The 7,045-nt window shown below is 41.5% G+C and overlaps 1 long non-coding RNA gene across 1 annotated transcript; it reads left to right on the forward strand.

Moving 5' to 3' along the window:
- Nucleotides 1-296: 296 nt before the first annotated feature.
- Nucleotides 297-3,614, forward strand: LOC122034812. The gene is made up of 3 exons (XR_006126785.1): nucleotides 297-489; nucleotides 3,015-3,110; nucleotides 3,199-3,614. It is a non-coding gene; the product is annotated as an uncharacterized LOC122034812 (long non-coding RNA).
- The last annotated feature ends 3,431 nt before the right edge of the window (nucleotides 3,615-7,045 follow it).

The following is a 7,045-nucleotide window of genomic DNA, read 5'->3' on the forward strand; positions in this document are numbered from 1 at the left end:
ACTTTTGAATTTATACTTTTTTGTTTTTCTATGGTATGTGAGAACCGTATCCTTTTAAATTCTTGATTCATTCCTGAGACTTCTTTTGGAATATGATAGATGTATTCCTTTGATATTGTTCTTATTAATTAATATTATTGGTTGCTAATTAAATATAGTCAATAGCTAAATCCTATTTTCGTTTTGCCTCTGGGATAATAATCCGGCCCTGGCGCAGGGCTACCAGGGCCCAAATTACTCAGGGGCCTATTTTTAATATATATATATATATATATATAGATATTAAAAAAAAAATACTTTTTCTTTTTCTCTCGTTGAAACCTTCGCCGAAGTCCTTCTCTATCCCTCTCGCGACTTTTCGCCGAAGCCCTCCCCTCTAGAGCCCCAGCTCTCTCGCCCTCGGGATTCTCGTAGCCGAAGCCCTCCCTCGCCGTGCCTCCCTCCTCGCCGCGACAACTACAAGCCCTCTCTCAAAGGAGCCCTACATCGGTGAGACGAGGCTCTCTCTTCCGTTGTTAATTTTTCCTCGCTGTTAATTTTCCTTGCTGTGCCTAAGCTTCGCTCGCCGCGACGAAACTCCCTTGTCGTTGTCAGTAACACTCATGCTTTCTATTTTCTTGTTAATCATGTTTTGTTTCTGCACAACAACACAAATTGTTAGTTTCTGGTCCATTTGTTTTTAGGTCTTGATTGGCTCTTTTATTTCGATTGATCACTTTGAGCGATTGATTTTTGCCATATTAATCCAGTTATTGCATCAATTTTTACTTTTATTTCTCTTTTTGTTGCTCTAGATTAGGGATTTGGTTGCAGGGTTCGAGTAAATAATATGACAAAGGAATGCCTTTCCAATTGCTTATTTTTATCTAAGATCTGACATTTGAATATTTTCAAATTTTAAAAATTTTCATTCCAGTAGTTTGTTTGAGGCCTTTACTGGCGTGCTATGAAATTCGGATCCTGTGATTCCTAGTGTTATTGCTACTTAGTTAATGTCTGTAACTTGAGGGAAATTGGTAATTTCACTCTAGGTTCAGTATTTTTTAGAACCATATTGTTCAAAAGAGTGTGCAGTAGTTCATTTAGATGAATATATAAAAAGAGAGAAAGAGATTGGATGTGGAACGTAATTCAAAAGCTGTTGTCTATAGATTCATCTCATAATTTTCAACCAACTCTAACTACTCTCACCTGTAAGCTACTAAATATTTGATAAAGGTCACAATGTGGAGTTGTCACGTATGTATCATGCAAGTCTCTTGACCTTGTTTGCATTTGATCTTTATTGTTTCAGGTGTGAATTGGCCGATTTTGCTAATTTTCATAATAGAACTCCATGTCAACAGAATACTGTCCTGCTCACTTCTGACAGGGAATTAATTTGCTAGGGTAACAATTTTATTTACCTAGTACGGGTTGTTGCCTCATCTAAACATCATTAATTTTAGATCAATACTACAATTCTTTACTCTTATGTTCAATAGACCTTTGTGTTGTCGTTAACATCATTTTGTGTGGTGGTTTTGTTAATTCTGAAACCAAATATTATGCATGATCATGTTAGATCACAAGTCTTTAATCTATATAAGCAGAAGATTTATGATTAGTTTACTCACTTATTTCAACACCATATTGAAATCGTATAACTCAAATTTGATTTTATGATAAATGAGTGTCATTTGGTGGCACTTATCCTTTTATAGGATATCATATGTGGCAAGTATATACATTAATTAGGCTGGAATAATAAAATGCTTTGAGTTAAAAGAAAGTTTTAAGTAGCTTTCATTCTTTTCGTGTTTCGTTTACATCACTTTCTTATTTGTTTACATTTGAATCCATGAGTTGTTTCAATTGATTAGTTGAACTTCGAACTTGAAACCAACATTATGAAGGAATTGGTGACACACTCTTTCATACCTTTTTTTTCCTTCTCTAACTATAGAACAAAGGGTAAATGATTTAGAGATTCATTAAAATTGATTATAAATTTTTCTTCACTGTCAGTGTTATTTTACTAAGAATTGTGATCGTTCTTTGTAAATACCTTTTGCATTCAGAATAAAATTTATTACAAATAGAATTATCATTCTTAGATAATTTAATAATGTAGGAATGGGAAAAAAAATTATATCAATAATTTTAGAGCTGATGCTTCATTCTTAATTTCTATGTTAGAGTAGTAGAAATTTATACGTAAATAAGAAAGGAACAACCATCTTATAATAAAAAATCATCTTCCAACTAAAAAGTTTCTTTATCCCATTTCAGAAAATAAAATTTTATAGATTAAAATAATTATTATTTAGGTTGATGAAGGATAAAATTGGGACATTATTAATAGTTTCGCCCAGGGCCTTTAAATAACAAGGACCGGCTCTGATAATAATAGAGAGAATACCATATCAATTTCTTAAACATCTAAGGATCGAGTTTCATCTTTAACAAATTAATAAATAAATTTTTCTTAATAAATAATTGAAAGCAACCTGATAGACTGCAATGCAAACTTTAAAAAAATATTATAATTTTTTAAAAACAATGTTACATCTCTCCATAATGCCTTAAGAATTAAGACTTAAGCATACTCAAATTAATATTCATGTAATTAATTTCTCATTCAACTAAAAAAAACTTAATTTCACTGTGAAATAATTGTTTGTCTTTATAGTTAAATCAATTCCATGAAGAAATATGTCACACCTTGTCTCTTTGATATATTATTCAAAGAGACTAATTCAAAAAAGTTTATTGGATAAAAAATCCCTTCTCATACGCGGCAACTAACTTAACCACGGTAACTAACTTAACCACGGTCAGGGAGACTTTGTTGACATCTTCAAACAATTTTTTTAAAAAAAAAAATCTTCTTGTTTCTCTCTCTATATATATAGTAAAAATGGAGAATAGAAGCAGTAAAGCTTCAAGGTCATCAGGGTAACTAATGTCTTGCTCACCTCTATTCTAGTTCTCTCTATTCCTTCTAAGTTTTTACTCACTTGACTTCTTATCAGGAGATCACATGGACAGATTCAAGAAAGACATGAGGGATTTCTTCTCTCGAAACTCCAGCTCTTCAAACGACACAAGAAATCAAAGCTGGATACCAGGTAACTAACTAATGCCTTATTCACTTCTAGTTCTCTCATGATCTCTCTATTTGTTCTAAGTTTTGCACACTTTACTTCTATGCAAAAGACATGAAGAGGGATTTTTTATCCTCCTTTCGAAACTCCAACTCTTCGAACCGCACAAGAGCGGTAAGCAATGACAGCGGGATCATGAACTCGTTAAGTTTTAGGGATTCAGCTTTGGAAAACAAGAGCAGTAAGCTAAAGGTTGCAAGGGATTCTATCAAAGACTTCTTACACGGTCATTTCCGTTTTGGTCCATCAGAGCACAGGAGTCGTCCCTTCCCTTTAGATAAATAATTGACCGGAAGACTCTAAAATATGGTTTGTATACAAAATTTGTGCTCAAAAAGAAATGAGAAGATTGTGGTGGAAGGTTGAGGCTTTTGTATTCATTGTAACTGTGGCACTGCGTGCATGTGTTTAAGGTGTGTGCTTGTGAATTGTGATATATATCTATGAATTCTCTTGGTTTGTGTTTAACTCTCTTTTGTAGAGGAACAAAAGTTTATCAAAATGAACAAGAAGACTGTTTTTTTAAAAAAAAAAAAAATTATTTTCAGAATTAAAAAGTACTGAAGAAGTATTCAAGTCAGTTTACCATTCAATTATAAAATAAAATAAAATAAAACAATGGAGTTGGAAGTTGACTTGAGCAGGTCAAAAATGGAGAGCGTTGTGGATAAATAAGGAGAAAAGAGAATTTTAAAATTGTGTATCTTTTTTCTGTAAAAAAAAATTCAAACAAAAATTAACCATCCTACCACTATTAAACATACTAATAATTTGAATCTCAAGATTATTTTAGTGTGATCAACAAGTTAAGGTAGGTCATGTTTATTTTAACCTTGTGTCTAAGTGTGCAGGAGCTTAGGAACACAGGTAGTCGAGCGGAAGACGCAGCTAGCGAGAAGGACGGCAGTCCGAGGGACGAGGTGCTGCGGAAGAGTACACCGGCGGACGAGAAGGAAGCGTACGGTGGTTCCGAGGGACGAGGTGCTGCGGAAGAGTACCCCAGTGGACGAGAAGCGAAGCGGACGAAGACTGCGGATGAGTACGCCAGCGGACGAGAAGGAAACACACAGCGATTCCGAGGGACGAGAAGCCGGAGGGAAGCTCGCTCGAGAAGACCGGAAGTTGGGTTCGGGTGAGCTCTTTTCCGGATAGCAGAGATCACCCAAGTGAGCGGATCCGGAGGAGAAGAACCGGACCGAGGCGGGACTGAACCAGAGAAGAGGTCCCGGACGAAAAAGTCAACGACTGTTGACTTTGGGCTCCGGGGCGCCCGGACCCTGATTTTGACTAAGATCGCGATTTACGCGATCTGAACGTTGGGGGATAAAGTTTTATCCCCCCAGGGCGCCCGGAACCCTTCCAGGCGCCCCGACCAAGGCTATAAATATAGCATTGGTCCAGAAGCTTTGAATTAACTGAGAACTCAAGCATTCTTTCTACACTTGTACGCTTTTCTGTTTTAAGCTTCTGTTGTGCACTTCATTGCTGTAAAAGGCTTCTCCGCCTGAAGGAGATACTAGTGCTACGCATTCTTGGATTAACAACCTTCCCGGTTGTAACCAAGTAAATCTCGGTGTGCCTTTTACTTTTCTGCTTTTATTTATTTATCTTATTTTATGCAAGTGTCAGTTTAAGAGTTCGAGAAGGGTGTTTACGTTTTGATTCTTGCAGGGCTATTCAACCCCCCCTTCTAGCCGGCCCAACGGTCCTACAGTATGGGCTTCACAGAGGAGCATGCCTGACACCATACTGCTACAGTCCGAGCACATCTTTGATGGGACAGCAGAACCTTCTGTCATAAGATTCTGTGTATGGCTTGGTCGTTGAACATTCCTGTTGTCAGAAGATGTTCCCCAATGTCCCCTTGTCCTTTTGTCTCTTCTCTCCCCGAGCCGAGCGGCCAGCTGCTCGAAAGGCACCTCTCCGTCCGACCGAGAAGATTCCACTCCCTCGCGTGCTCGGCTGAGACTGTTCCTTCATAGCATTGCTACTTTACGCCTAGGCTGAGCGAGCTACCCGCTCGGCCCGGCGACCCTGTTCACTATGAGCATCGGAAACCCGACTCCCTGTCGGGTTGTCTTTGACTCCGCTCGGACCCGTTCGGCCAGTCGACCCACCGGGACAACTCCGATCGGCCGGGCCTCATTCTGACCCTTTTGACTTTTGACCTCCACGTGGCGTTGACTCCCCTCCAGGGGGGTCCCCTGACCTTACAGTCGGATCACTTGCCTCTCCTTCAAGTCTAGTCGAAGGAGGTGATTAGTCCGACTGACTGGACCACCAGTCACGCCGAGCGACGTATTTGTGCAACTATCATCCGCTCGGCCCCCACAGGGGTAGCTATAACGTCAGTCAACGCCAACATTCCTCGGATCTCTTCGAAATTTGCGCCAATCTTCGACATTAAAGCCGGGCATGCGCTCATTAAATGTACTCCAGTAGCCGAATGCCACATGGCATAGCTGCCGTCATCGTACGGCGGCGGCGTCGCGGGCGACGAGACTGAGGTGGTTTGAAATTGACGGCTTGATGAGGGCCTCGGTTCCTGTGACCTGCATCGGACGGCTGAGGCCGATCAGGCCCGACCTTATAAAGCCTTCGCCTTCTTCCTTCGCCGCATTTCTGCTTTCGCGTGCCCAGAAGCTTTCTTCGGCGTTTCAGTGCTCCGGCAGCTTCGGTTCTCCTTTTTCCGGCGATTCCGTGTTCCTCGTCGATCCTCATTCTTCTCTGTAAGGTTCTTCTTCTTTTCTATCTTTGGTTCTTGTGTTTTCTTTGCATTTCTTTCCCGAGTTTTGGTCCTCTGGGCACTGTTTCATCTGTCATCTTCTTCCTTCCATCATCCGACTTTCTTCGCCTTTTGTTGTTTCGTCCGTTCGGACAATGGCCAGTTCCTCTCAGCCTCAAGACCCAACCCTCGGCCCGTGGTATACCACCATGGAGTCGCGCTTCGATCGGAGCGACGCCAATATTCTGATGGATAATTTTGATATCCCCTCTGACTTTGAACTCATCTTACCCTCCCCCTCTGCTCGGCCACACAAACAGCCGCGCGGAGCTTTTTGTGTTTTCCGCGACCAGTTCATAGCCGGTCTACGATTTCCAATCCATCCCTTCATCGTAGAAGTTTGTAATTTTTTCGGCATTCCGCTCGGAAGCTTAGTCCCTAACACTTTCCGCCTTCTATGCGGCGACGTCGTCTTGTTCAAAATCCACAACATTCCCCTCCGACCGGAGGTCTTCTATTATTTTTATTATCCTAAGCAGTCCGAGCTGGGTACTTACATGTTCCAGGCTCGGCCCGGTTTAGTCTTCTTTAATAAACTGCCCTCTTCCAATAAACATTGGAAAGAGTACTACTTCTATCTTCGTCTCCCCGAGCGGGCCTCCTTCCGAACCCAGTGGCAGGTCGGACCGCCAATCTCCCCTGAGCTAAAAAGGTTCAAGACCCGACCGGACTATCTTCACACTGCCAACATGCTAGTGTTGGTGCGGTTAGCACTAACGATTTAACCCAGGTTTTGATGAATGAAAAATCAGGTTAAGTTAGTCTGTTGTTGTCTAACACTCTGATCGAGAATGCAGGAGAAGTCCAGACAGGTCGACGGGCTGACCGGATGTCTGGCACGAAGCCCAGCTAGGTCGACGGGCTGACCGGATAGCTGGCGAGAAGTCCGAGCGGGTCGATGGGCTGACCGGACGCTTGGCGAGAAGTCCAACTAGGCCGACGGGCTGACCGGATAGCTGGCGAGAAGTCCAGACGGGTCGAAGGGCTGACCAGACGTCTGGCAGGTAAGTGAGGTAAGTCACTGGACGGGAGTGACTGCGAGGATGCGTTCCCGGGAAGGGAACATTAGGCGTCGATCCGGCTTAGATCCATTTCGGATATCTAAGTCGAGATC

This window comes from Zingiber officinale, chromosome 11B (genome assembly GCF_018446385.1).
Source record: "Zingiber officinale cultivar Zhangliang chromosome 11B, Zo_v1.1, whole genome shotgun sequence".
Lineage (NCBI taxonomy): Eukaryota > Viridiplantae > Streptophyta > Magnoliopsida > Zingiberales > Zingiberaceae > Zingiber > Zingiber officinale.